The 14,107-nt window shown below is 41.2% G+C and overlaps 1 protein-coding gene across 1 annotated transcript in view; it reads right to left on the bottom strand.

Annotated features, from left to right (window-relative positions):
- LOC138651364 (excitatory amino acid transporter 1-like) overlaps nucleotides 1-9,156 on the bottom strand; it is a 273,291-nt gene extending 264,135 nt beyond the window's left edge. The window contains exon 1 of the mRNA XM_069741505.1: nucleotides 9,045-9,156. The gene's annotated coding sequence lies outside the window, so the exon portion shown is untranslated. The remainder of the gene's footprint in view (nucleotides 1-9,044) is intronic.
- Nucleotides 9,157-14,107: the final 4,951 nt, after the last annotated feature.

Here is a 14,107-nt window from a genome sequence, read left to right as displayed (position 1 = left end):
GACAGGACCCATGTGATGCCAAGTGGTGAAAACCTGCAACGCTGTCAAGCAGGTAACCCAGTCTGTGCGTGTTTGGCTCCAGAGCGAGCCTAAATATTGGACTCTACCAAATGGTCACAGTCCTGATGGAGCAGAGCCATGCTATGAACACTCACTTTGTTTTGCCATGCTATGAAGGCTGTTACTTTGTGTTTTGTGCCACTGGGGTTTATGGAGCAATAAACCCAGTTGAACTTTTTAAGAAAATACAGTCCTGTTTGCATTTATCCCGTTGCCAAGTGAGTATTCCCCAACCCATTAGTGAGCGCTGCATCACACAAGATACAATTTTATTTGTACAAAATTAAATCTATAAATACATATAATAATTATAAAAGGTTTTTACGAACCTGTATATGGATGTACAAAAGAATGGTGATCCACATAGGTGACAATGTGGCCGAAGACTAGAAACAGGTTTTAAAAAACGAAATACCGCATTTAATTAGTACTGACCCAATTAGTAAATATCCACATGGTAGAAAAAAAATGGATCAATTCAGCCAGCTCCCCACCAGGAAAGACCGGATGAATCGATCCAGTTGGGGCAGTACGGTGGCGCAGTGGTTAGCACAGCAGTCTTGCAGCGCAGGAGTCATAGGTTCTAATCCCACCCAGGACAACATCTGCAAAGAGTTTGTATGTTCTCTCCGTGTTTGCGTGGGTTTCCTCCGGGTACTCAGGTTTCCTCCCACATTCCGAAGACATAGTGATAGGGAATTTAGATTGTGAGCCCCATTGGGGACAGCGATGATAATGTGTGCAAACTGTAAAGCGCTGCGGAATATGTTAGCGCTATATAAAAATAAAGATTTATTTATTTATCCAGTTAACACCATGCTTATAAATAGCCCAGATGGCACAAAATAATACCAGCATTGGTTATATCATACAAATAAAATAATCAAGTCAAAGGGTTAGTAACCAATGTGAAGGTGAATCCTGGCCAGACTGTGGCTACGTACCCCGACGTGCGTTTCGCGAGCATTGATGTCACTTCTTCAGGGGGTGTGGACCTACCTCCCTCAAAGAAAATGACTGTAATCCTTGTTGTGGTAGGTTGACTCACAAAGATGCCCCATTTTATTCCAACTAAAGGGATTTTTACCACTGAACAAACTGTGGAATTAATGGTCAAAGAGACCACCTTTCTACACTATAATTAAACACAGCACCTTACTATATGCTATTTACACAATAGATTGGGCTGCCCATGACAGGGTTTTGATATGGTGGTCTCTTAATTTTTTCCAGAGCTGTATATATACTATCTGGGGGGAAAAAAATCCCCTTCTACAGGCAGATGCCTGCGGTAGTGCCTGCGCTGCAGCATGATTGCATATGTAATGTTTTTATAATTCATTTGTTTAAGGTTATCCTGAAATTCATAAAAAAGAAAAACCCTGTTTAAAATGGCGCCTGCGCAGTAGCAGCTATCGATGTATATAGAGGTGATCCAACAGCTACTGCTGCGTAAGCACCGTCGGTGCCATCTTGGAGAATTTTTTTGTCTCTACAAAGATGACGCCGTCTGCGCAGTAGCAGCTGCCGGATCACTGATAGCAGCTACTGCTCAAGCACAGCCGGTGCCATTTTCAAACATATATACATATATTTTTTTTTTAGGAATTTCAGCATAACCTTAAACAAATGAATTATATATATTCAGTACATATGCAATCACGCATGCAGCGCATTTTTCATTATGTAAAATAGGGGGCAGATCAGTGACCTGTCAGCAGTCTGCATTATGAATACCTAATAGGAGTTCCACATGAAGACCTCGCCCCACAGCCCCGCCCCGAAGCACGGGCATATCATTAACACAAAACTGAAAGTAACGATTAAACAACCACCACAAGAGGGATTTCATCACCAGATATCAGTGTAATCAGTATAATGACGCCGACCTGACACTGTGTGTAGGTTACTGTGAACAATCCTGCTGACAGGTTCCCTTAAGTATATGGCAAGCACTTGTGTAAATAGCATATAGTAAGATGCTGTGTATATTTATAGTGTAGAAAGGTGTATATAATATGGTGTTGTGTGTATATTAGATGGTGTGGACTCTATACTATATACACAGGCACATCGCTACACTGAAAAATATGCACACCACTCCATACCAGGCTTTATAACAGTATATAGTGTGGAGCTCTGTGTATGTTGTGGACTCCTCACTACAAGTTATATACACAGGCGCAGCGCCCAATAAATAACTATATCACAGCTCCACAGGACATACTACAATATAGCCCACATATTGGTACAGTACACGCATAGTAAATTATGTGGAGCCACTTCACAACCACACATACCCACACACTCTGCACAGTACCACTTCTGTCCTGTATACTGGGTGTAATTCAGGTGACAAGGGTCTTCAATTGGATTGAGAGTATAATAAACTATTACAACACTGTGTCTTTATTTCAATAAAATACTTTTTTCCTAGTGTGTGTGTGTTTTATTAACCATTTACTACTATTGGATTAATAATGGATAGGTGTCTTATTGACACCTCTCCATTAATAATCTGGCTTAATGTCACCTTACAATAGCAAAGTGACATTAACCCTTTATTACCCCATATCCCACCACTACATAGGAGTGGGAACAGAGTGGCCAAGTGCCAGAATAGGCGCATCTTAAAGATGTGCCTTTTCTGGGGTGGCTGGGGGCAGATGTTTTTAGCCAGGGGGGGCAATAACCATGGACCCTCTCTAGGCTATTAATATCTGCCCTCAGTCACTGGCTTTACCACTCTGGAGGAGAAAATTGAGCGGGAGCCCACGCCAGATTTTTCCATGATTTAACCCTTTATTTTAACAGCTAGAGTCCACAAAATTTGCACATACTCACTACTAACATTAGTAGTGAGGAATATGCAAAAAAAAAGGGATATGAAATGGTTCACTGTATGTAAACCATGTCTCATATCCTGTCGGGTTTGGGAAGGAGATAGCAGAAGCCGGCAATTAAATAAATATATATATATATATATATATATATATATATATATATATATATTATATATATATAGACTGTATATATGTTTTAACAAATATTTGAGCCCATGGATCCATTGTATGTCTGTTTTGCAAGCCGGCGAGAAGATCTCGCTGTACGGATTACATACGGAGGATGACATACGCAAAATACGCTGCCACTCCCTGCCTACGGATGACATACGGATCACTATTTTGGGAACATTTCTGCGTATTACGGCCGTAAAAAAACGTACCGTATTTTCATACGCCTAGTGGGACGCCGGCCTTATTGTTAAGATTTTTTTTCAAATATTTATTTAATGATAGAATATTGATTTTTAAAAAAAATATTTTTACAATTATTAAAAAAAACATTTTTTATTTCATTCTTACTTTTACACTGTGTCCCACTATGGGACACTCATTTTGTGCAGGCTGATCGCTTCTATAGCATGCAGATGAAGCAGTATCTGCATGCTACAGAAGCTGTCAGCGCAGCAATCCCTGCACACTGACCTGAGAGAGACTTCCTGACATGCACTGCGCATGACAGGAAGTTTCTCAGCTCTGGTAACCCGGATGTCTTCATGACGACATCGGGTTAGCATAGTAGCGATCGGGACCCCACGTCACACCACGGGGTCTCTGCCTGCTCCCGGAATACGGCGATTGTGTTCGATCGCAGTACTCCAGGGTTAAAGTCCCGAAAGCACTTAGTGCCGGGTGTCAGCTGTGAGAATCAGCTGACACCCGGCCACTCACCACCCGTGTGCGTGGCCGATCGCCAATAACGTACTATTCCGTCCATGGGAAATAAAGCACATGGACGGAATAGGACGTCTGATGGCAGAAATGGGTTAAAGATTTTAGGTTTTAATATAAAAAAAATATACAGTGCTTACAATAAATATAGAAAAAGGTAAAAATACAATGACAAATATGCAAAACAGTTATAATATAAAAACGATGAAATATTGTTTTCCTGAGGGGAGGAGAGTAAATCATGCCCTCACATGTGAACACATCTCTTTGTATAACCCAGCTTTTTATAGTCCGGACCATAGGTTGATACTTCCAGGGTGACCTGGATTGGTCTATTTAAACGATGCTGTCTGTGAATGGACGATGAGCCACGTAGTGTCCTTTGAAATACCTGTATCTTCCTATACAGACAACAGGAAATATTACTTCTAGTTCGGACCAGGTGCCAGGATTGACATCTACCTCCAGCAAAATGCCCTTATGCTTACAATACTGATATATCCAGTTTCACCCTTTTGCCAACTAAATGTGACTCTACTGCTGTTATGATTTCCCTTATTGAATATATATTTCTTCTTATAATACTCGTTACTTGAAATGAGCATTCAAGCATTAGGAACTGCTCGTTTCAAGTAACGAGCATGCAAGTGCTCGCTCATCTCTACTATATTGTACCTCTTTTAGGACTTTTTTTGGCGTTGGTGTTCACTTAAGGTGATCTGTTGGTGTCAATTTTATTGACCAGTTTGCTCTTTTACATGATTTAGTAACGAATACATTTTAGGCTGTGTGCACACGTTGCGTTTTTTTCCGATAAAAACGCTATAAAACCGCAAAAAAAACCAGCATACAATAAGCATCCCATCATTTAGAATGAATTCTGCATGTTTTGTGCACATGATGCATTTTTTTCTGCGAAAAAAACGCATCGCGGTAAAAACCGCAGCATGTTCATTAATTTTCCTTTTTTTGCGGATTTCCCACTCCAAAATGCATTGGGAAGTGTCCGGAAAAAAATGCTGCAAAACCGCGTCAAAACCGTGGCAAAAACGCATCAAAACCGCGGCAAAAACGCATGCGGTTTTCTTGCGGATTTCTTGCAGAAAATGTCCGGAATTCTCAGCGAGAAATTCTGAACGTGTGCACATAGCCGTATAGTCACACTTTTTGTATTCCTTTTTACCATTTTAGTGGTTACATACAGAAACAATCGCTGCCACATTGGGTATTATAGCGGCAAAAAAATGTGCCTGATGTCTCGGGACTTAACACCATTCCGAGACATTTCAGGCTTCACCATGCTTGTAATCCGGCATCTTTTAAGGTGCGCGGGATTGATAGGGTACACGCTGGTAGTAGAGGAGGGGACCTTAAACGTGTCCTGGCACAAATGGAGTGCCATTGGATTGTTTCATTGGGCACTATGGTCCCATATGGTCTGAATGAGCAATTGTCCTTTGTTCCCTTTTTATAGGCGTAGGGGCTATTTCCTCTGTTCTCATATTTCATTTTATTGTGATAGTGTTTTTAATTGTTTTGTTCTCTTCTTGTTTTTTTCAGTTTGTTATTTTTTATTATATTTAGTCCATAGTGCTGTCACTTACATTCATGCGAGTCTGGAACAAATGGCTGCTGTCCGACTTATTCGTCTGCGGAATGCAACATCTGGAAGATATGGAGTGTACTGCACTAATATAACATTTCCCTACATGATGAGATGTGGACGCTGAAAATACAGAATTTGGAACACTTCATCAAGCCCTGACTGATCGGCCATTGGTGCCAGTGGTGTCCACACCCAGTTTGGGCGTAGTGTTATGTCGGATGTTATCTGCTATCATTGAATTTCTGTCCGTTACCTGTAATATCGTGGTGCCAGCAAGTTTTGCCCATTTCTAAAATGGCCACCACAGTGGTGCGCATGCGCTGTGGATTCCCAGCAGCGCCGCACCTCTGAAGGCTTCCGTACAGCGACGCCCAGACACACTGACGTCACGAGGGATTTCTCTCCTCTCTGGGCACCGCTGGGAAGGCCGGAAGCTACGTAGCGCTTGCTGTCACATCCGCCCACATGCGCCGCACATCGCTGCGGCTTATCGGCTTCAGCTGCATGAACAATATAAAAACCGGGCATTCTATAGTGACCACACAGCCCCCCGAGGAAGCATCAAATACGCGAAACGCGCGTCGGGGCTATCGGTAGGACATCTCACACTGGGAGTCTGCACATATGGGTAAGCACTAGATACGGTGTAGGGGTTTATCCCTACTGTGGTACTTTTATCTGGGCAGGTTGCAATATGGACGGGTGCCGTTATGGTTAGGGTTTTCATTCCCACTATAGGGATTTATGTTGTATTAACCCTGCTGTCTGGCACCTCCATCCAGTGTATGTATGTATGTATGTATGTATGTATGTATGTATGTATGTATGTATGTATGTATGTATGTATGTATGTATATATATATATATATATATATATATATATGTATATATGTACTGGCAGGGCTTCTCCCTATTATAGGGCTACTAGTCCGCAGTTTCCCTGCTGCCTGATAATACCGTCTAGTGTATGTGCACACACGTGTGTGTATACTCAGCCCTAGATTTGCACTTTGCATCAGTTACTCTATACGGTGCTACTGTCGCGCCTGTATTTTTGTATGTGCATATTTCAGTGTGTATGTTCTGTTTTTCTCATACACCTTATCCTCATATATGTATTTTTCTGAATAATTTTTTTGCATAATAAAGTTTATTGATTTTTTATTTCATTGTTTAGTGTATTATATTTATTTGCTATGGGGCAATATGCGCTCTTGAATTTGTAGGTTTAAAATGATTAGTTATCTGAATCCGCCATTAATAATGAACCTAGCATGTGCTTTCTATGCCAGAAACTTTTGTAGTGGTGGGTTAGAACTGACATTAAGACCACTTGCTCTAATGGAAGGGTTATTATGATGTAAAGACAAATACTGGCATACTTCTAGAAGATTTTGAGTCGCCAGCCAGGGCCGTGGGGTACCCTGTACCAGGTCCGGTGTTCACAGGGGGATGTCACAGTGGCGACCCGGTCAGTGGCCATGGGCGCCCATGTAAAAGAGGAAATTGAATAAAGTTTGTTTTCGTGACGCCACCTGTGGTATTCGGTCAGTTGGGACTGACACTGCTTTAAGGGGTCCGCTGGGGTGATGTAATGGCAGCTAGATGGTACAACTTCCCACAGGTGATGTGTAACCCCAGTGCTCCCGGTGTGTAAATGGAAGATGGTGAATGGCGCAGTAAAGAAAGAGGACACAGGTTTGCAGTCTTTTTACCTAGTTTACTGAAGACTTCAGGCAGCCACAGTCCAGGGTACCAGATCACAGGGCAGGCAGGGTCCGGCCAGCTTGGAAGCGAATCCAGAGTCCCCTTTACCAGGTGGAGATGAAAGCCTTCCTCTAGCGCGGTGGTGTTGTAGTCCCTTACTGCCTATGGCTTCAGATAAGGTCACCACAGTTCTTCTCTCTGTACTCCATATAGGATAGGACAATACCTGTATGACTGGTGACTCGAGCCTTTTTACAGGAACTCTAGCATGCCCCGAGCTCTATGTGTTACTGTGTCTCAGGTGTGTGTGATGGACAGGTAACTTGCAGTTCAGCTGTCCTGTGGGTCTCTGCTGTAAGTCGTAGAGTCTCTTACAATCTCGGTGGTCCGGCTACCAGTTATCTGCGCTTCAGAAGGAGGCAGCCTGCTCGTAACTGGTCTCCCCTGATGTTACTCTCCTGTGCTTCGCTTTCCTTCACGCTCACTGAACAATGTTTGGCTTTCTGTATGTCTCTTTCCAGGAGCTGTAATACTTCAGACTACACGGCCCCTTCTGACACTCAGTGTCGGTCTGTTCTCTTCTCTGTCTCTAACAGTCTGAATCTCACATTCCCTCCAAACCACAATATATATAGGGGAGTCACCTAGAAATAGGATCAAAAGCTCCCCTTTGTGGCCTGGAGTGTGAACATGTTGTGTGTATGGTGATTACCTGATAAAAGATATCCTTCATCGCTTCCAAACATAACATCACTCTCCCCGTGAGGAAAGCAATGCTACTGTGACGACCAGGACCCTGGGGCACCACAATTTCATGTAACAAAAATTCTACACAATGTAGTCAAAATGGTTTTGCAGGCTGTCATTATATAGAAAGCTGGATTTTGCGTTTCAATAAACGTATACAATCCTGGCGTATGTCAAAAGGACACATTTTTGGCATCTGCTGTGTGACTTGAGCCCTATGGATATGTTTGGTAGATGCGCCATAATCTTCTCTGGTATATATACACATACACAGTGTGCACACTTATAATCCCCGCCATGCTTGATACATATTGTTCAAAGAGTCTATAAGTCAGACAGAAGTGCACAAGTTCACGTTAGACTTAAAATAAAACTAACAGATGTGACCAACCCTGTCCTTGTGTAAACCATTCACACCTATTTTCCCTAAAGTACATTCCTAAGAAATAATAATAATTGATGATTGAGAGTTAGAATTTACATTGTTGTCATTGTTTTTTTTATGGATATAGCATTTAAAGAGAAATAATACAGCAAATAAAGTAAATATATAATCTCATATTCACTCGGTCTCACTAATTAACATCTGCAAACCCAGAATGGTCAAATGAGAAAACTAGGATTTGCTATCCTTGATTTTTTTTTTCTTCTTAGAGCTAAAAATACTGGAAAATACTTATTCCTGAACATATGAGACTCTATGATATTCTACATTTCTGGCTATTATTTCCTATCTTTGAAAATCAACCAAAACCAAGCCATGTTTGTCCTCTGAGTGCTGGCTTGTATGTCAAAAGGTCTTCTAGCTGTACTTTAGTGCCAAGCTGTCCTCCATAGAGGGCTTATCACTATACATGTACTATAAAGACAGGATCATGTGGTTTTCCCTTGTACTAGACTACTATATTAAAATTGGAGCCACTTCACGCTCAGTTCAGGAGACCTATCCATAGTGGTTTTTTTTTATGTAAATGTAGGAAACCCACCATAAATTTGCTGGTGCTGCTTGCACCTAAGTCAGTGAGGCAGACTGCTGTAAGTCCTGAGCACATGGCTATTATTCCAAAAATTAAATGTATAATCTTTAGGAAAAAATACAGGAAATCCACATCCTTTAAGGCATAAAGCACAGAGTAAATACATTCCTACCTAAAATGTCATTGCGCAGATAAACACAGCTGTATACTTACATTGGAAACTGAGCACACACCATATGGATTGAGAGGTAGAAAGAGACCTTGCATAGCTGGAAGCAAAAGGGTGGAGGAGTGTGACTGTGGGTGGGAAGTAACCCTTTTACCGCCAAATGAGTCTTACTACTTTGCATATTAGTGTGTTATCTCAAGAGATTTGCTTTTTCATTTTTGCTTCCAGTCATTTGTCTGTAATACAATTATCAGGTCACTGTGCTCTTGCCTTGCGCTGACAATGTAGGGGCTCAGACGTCACCTTCTGGACATTTATATTCCATCTCTATGAATGGCTTACTCTAGTATTTCCCATAAAACAAATATACCGAACAGGTTGTGCTGGTATGGTGAGTCCTCTGTACAAAATATTATATCCGCTCTCATTTTAGACTGTGTATATTATATATGTGTTTTATATGTATAGTTGTACAAACTACATGACATTCCTAATCTAAAACCAGGCAAAGTTCATCAATCTGAAGGGCTTTCCGCATGGGAACACGTGGTTGATTCATAAATGACCGTGCAGCTAATATTCCAGTGTCCTGAGGTGTGCGAGGACTTGTGTATGGTCACTGCGCTGGTGGACATTTCATTGGTGCAACCTGTGCAGCCGCACAGGGGCCCAAGAGGTAAGGGCCCCACTTCCATCTCTACAGCAGGCTTAGTTGTGCATATGATTAGTTATTTTACAGCCAATATAGTGTTCTTGCAGAGGGTCCCTCCTCAGTCTGTGGCCACCAGTGTCAAAGCTGAAGTATGCACTACAGACAAAAAACTAGAGAAAATCATGCCGTTTTTGTTGTTTCATATTACTGCATTTTTTAAAGTTTCACTTGATTAAAAATCACATAAATAAACTATCCCAATTTGCCGTTAAACAGACAGGTTTACACGCACTGATCATTCCTGACCAGATTTACATTACTTTTTTGCTCAGGAATTTTTTTTTTTATTCTTGTACAACTCCATTTATTACTCTAGTTAAAGGAGTTGTCATAAGATGGCATACGCCCTATTGGGGTCATATGAATATCATAGAGGGTGGCCCCAGCTTGAGTACCTCCTCTTAACCCCCTCATGACCTGGGGTATTTTCATGTTTTCGTTTTTCACTCCCCTCCTTCCCAGAGCCATAATTTTTTTTATTTTTCTGTCAATATGGTCATGTGAGGGCTTATTTTTTGCAGGGCGAGCTGTAATTTGAACCACATCATTGGTTTTAGCATGTCATGTACTAGAAAATGGGGAAAAAATTCTAAGTGCAGTGAAATTGCAAAAAAAGTGCAATCCCACACTTGTCTTTTGCTTGGCTTTTTTGCTAGGTTCACTAAGTGGTAAAACTGACCTGCCATTATGATTCTCCAGGTCATTACGTGTTCATGGACACCAAACATGTCTAGGTTCTTTTTTATCTAAGTGGTGAAAAAAATTCCAAACTAAAAAAAAAATTACACCATTTTCCGATACCCGTAGCATCTCCATTTTTCGTGATCTGGGGTCGGTTGAAAGATTATGTTTTGAGTGTCGAGCTGACGTTTCTAGTGATATCATTTTGGTGCAGATACGTTCTTTTGATCGCTCACATTGCCTTTTAATGCAATGTCGTAGCGACCAAAAAAATGTAATTCTGGCGTTTTAAATTTTTTTCTCACTACGTCGTTTAGCGATCAGGTTAATGCTTTTTTTATTGATAGATTCGGCGATTCTGAACGCGGCGATACCAAATATGTGTATGTTTGATTTTTTTATTGCTTTATTTTGAATGGGGCGAAAAGGGGGGGTGATTTAAACTTTTATATTTATTTTATTTTTTTCATATTTTTTTAAACATTTTTTTTACAGGCTCCTGCTTGTAAAATTATTTAACCCCTTCAGAAGGATTTACAGCGTGGGACATGACTGTAACAGCGAAAAGGTATGGGGTATTGTTGTTTTTTATTTTTCCTTTTTTTACAGAACGAGGGTCGTCGTTTGGATTGAAAGTATAATAAACTATTACAACACCCTGTGTATTTATTTCAATAAAATACTTTTTTCCTAATGTGTGTCTGTTTTAGTAACCATTTCCTACTATTGGATTAATAATAGATAGGCGTCTTATTGACATCTCTCCATTATTAACCAGGCTTAATGTCACCTTACAATAGCAATTTGGCATTAACCCTTTATTACCCCATATCCCACCGCTACAGGGGAGTAGGAAGAGAGAGGCTACCGTAAGTGCCAGAATAGGTGCATCTTACAGATGCGCCTTTTCTGGGGTGGCTGGGGGCAGATGTTTTTAGCCAGGGGGGCCAATAACCATGGTCCCTCTCTAGGCTATTAATATCTGCCCTCAGTCACTGGCTTTCCCACTCTGGCGGAGAAAATTGCGCGAGAGCCCACACCAGTTTTTTCCACGATTTAACCCTTTATTTTAACAGCTAGAGCCCCCAAATTTTGCACACACACTCTACTAACATTGGTAGTGAGGAATATGCACAAAAAAGGGATATGAAATGGTTTACTGAATGTAACCATGTCTCCTATCATGTCGGGTTTGATAAGGGGATAGCAAAAGCCGGCAATTGAATTACCAGATTTTCTGCTATCTAGCGCTGTATGAAATATATATATATATATATATATATATATATATATACAGTGGGGCAAAAAGGTATTTAGTCAGTCAGCAATAGTGCAAGTTCCACCACTTAAAAAGATGAGAGGCGTCTGTAATTTACATCATAGGTAGACCTCAACTATGGGAGACAAACTGAGAAAAAAAAAATCCAGAAAATCACATTGTCTGTTTTTTTAACAATTTATTTGCATATTATGGTGGAAAATAAGTATTTGGTCAGAAACAAAATTTCATCTCAATACTTTGTAATATATCCTTTGTTGGCAATGACAGAGGTCAAACGTTTTCTGTAAGTCTTCACAAGGTTGCCACACACTGTTGTTGGTATGTTGGCCCATTCCTCCATGCAGATCTCCTCTAGAGCAGTGATGTGTTTGGCTTTTCGCTTGGCAACACAGACTTTCAACTCCCTCCAAAGGTTTTCTATAGGGTTGAGATCTGGAGACTGGCTAGGCCACTCCAGGACCTTGAAATGCTTCTTATGAAGCCACTCCTTCGTTGCCCTGGCGGTGTGCTTTGGATCATTGTCATGTTGAAAGACCCAGCCACGTTTCATCTTCAATGCCCTTGCTGATGGAAGGAGGTTTGCACTCAAAATCTCACGATACATGGCCCCATTCATTCTTTCATGTACCCGGATCAGTCGTCCTGGCCCCTTTGCAGAGAAACAGCCCCAAAGCATGATGTTTCCACCACCATGCTTTACAGTAGGTATGGTGTTTGATGGATGCAACTCAGTATTCTTTTTCCTCCAAACACGACAAGTTGTGTTTCTACCAAACAGTTCCAGTTTGGTTTCATCAGACCATAGGACATTCTCCCAAAACTCCTCTGGATCATCCAAATGCTCTCTAGCAAACTTCAGACGGGCCCGGACATGTACTGGCTTAAGCAGTGGGACACGTCTGGCACTGCAGGATCTGAGTCCATGGTGGCGTAGTGTGTTACTTATGGTAGGCCTTGTTACATTGGTCCCAGCTCTCTGCAGTTCATTCACTAGGTCCCCCAGCGTGGTTCTGGGATTTTTGCTCACCGTTCTTGTGATCATTCTGACCCCACGGGGTGGGATTTTGCGTGGAGCCCCAGATCGAGGGAGATTATCAGTGGTCTTGTATGTCTTCCATTTTCTAATTATTGATCCCACTGTTGATTTCTTCACTCCAAGCTGGTTGGCTATTGCAGATTCAGTCTTCCCAGCCTGGTGCAGGGCTACAATTTTGTTTCTGGTGTCCTTTCACAGCTCTTTGGTCTTCACCATAGTGGCGTTTGGAGTCAGACTGTTTGAGGGTGTGCACAGGTGTCTTTTTATACTGATAACAAGTTTAAACAGGTGCCATTACTACAGGTAACGAGTGGAGGAAAGAGGAGACTCTTAAAGAAGAAGTTACAGGTCTGTGAGAGCCAGAAATCTTGATTGTTTGTTTCTGACCAAATACTTATTTTCCACCATAATATGCAAATAAATTGTTAAAAAAACAGACAATGTGATTTTCTGGATTTTTTTTTCTCAGTTTGTCTCCCATAGTTGAGGTCTACCTATGATGTAAATTACAGACGCCTCTCATCTTTTTAAGTGGTGGAACTTGCACTATTGCTGACTGACTAAATACTTTTTTGTCCCACTGTATATATATATATATCACTGACATATATATATATATGCCTATACTATGTGTATAGAGAAATATTTAGAATTGAGAGTCCTCAGTGGTTGATACCTTTTAATGGCTAACTGAAAAGATGGTAACAAATTGCAAGCTTTCGAGACTACACAGGTCTCTTCATCAGGCAAAGACTAAAAGAAATTCTGAAGAATCACATATTTATGCACAATATAGCACAGAAAAACAAAAAAAAGGGAAAAACCATGGATAAGACAGGTGACATGAAGCAGAATTACCATGAGTGATAAACAGTTATGTCCATAAATATTGGGCCAGTTCTTAGATAAGGATTGTTTTATTGTCCTCTGATTAGGGTCTCTGTTGTGATGACTCCTCATAGTCTGAGGGGCAAGTTCCTTAGTTGATGTAAAAAGACATAAATCCGTGCGACACATTCATTCCTGCAGTAAGACTGTCAAAGGTCAGAGGCCTGTGGGGCTTCTCGAATGGAGAACATTAGGAACGGTAACAAACAATCACTGCTTAGTTTTCTTCTGCTTAAAATTTAGATAATATCTTTTGCTCTGATTTTTAGTCTTATGCTTAATGTTCTTCAGCTTTTTGTTCTGCAGCTTCTTGTTCTTCTGCTTTTTGGTCTTCTTCGGAGTGGTCTTCAGGGTCATCGCCTCCAGGGTCGTCGTCTCCAGGGTCATCATCTCTGGGGTCGTCGTCTTCTTCGGGGTGGTCTTCAGGGCCGTCGTCTCCAGGGTCGTCGCCTCCAGGGTCGTTGTCTCCGTGGTCGTCGTCTTCTTCGGGGTGTCTTTAAGATTGTCG

This window comes from Ranitomeya imitator, chromosome 1 (genome assembly GCF_032444005.1).
Source record: "Ranitomeya imitator isolate aRanImi1 chromosome 1, aRanImi1.pri, whole genome shotgun sequence".
NCBI classification, from domain to species: Eukaryota; Metazoa; Chordata; class Amphibia; order Anura; family Dendrobatidae; genus Ranitomeya; species Ranitomeya imitator.
Note: the sequence above shows the minus strand (reverse complement) of the source record. Positions and strands in the feature narration are given on the sequence as shown.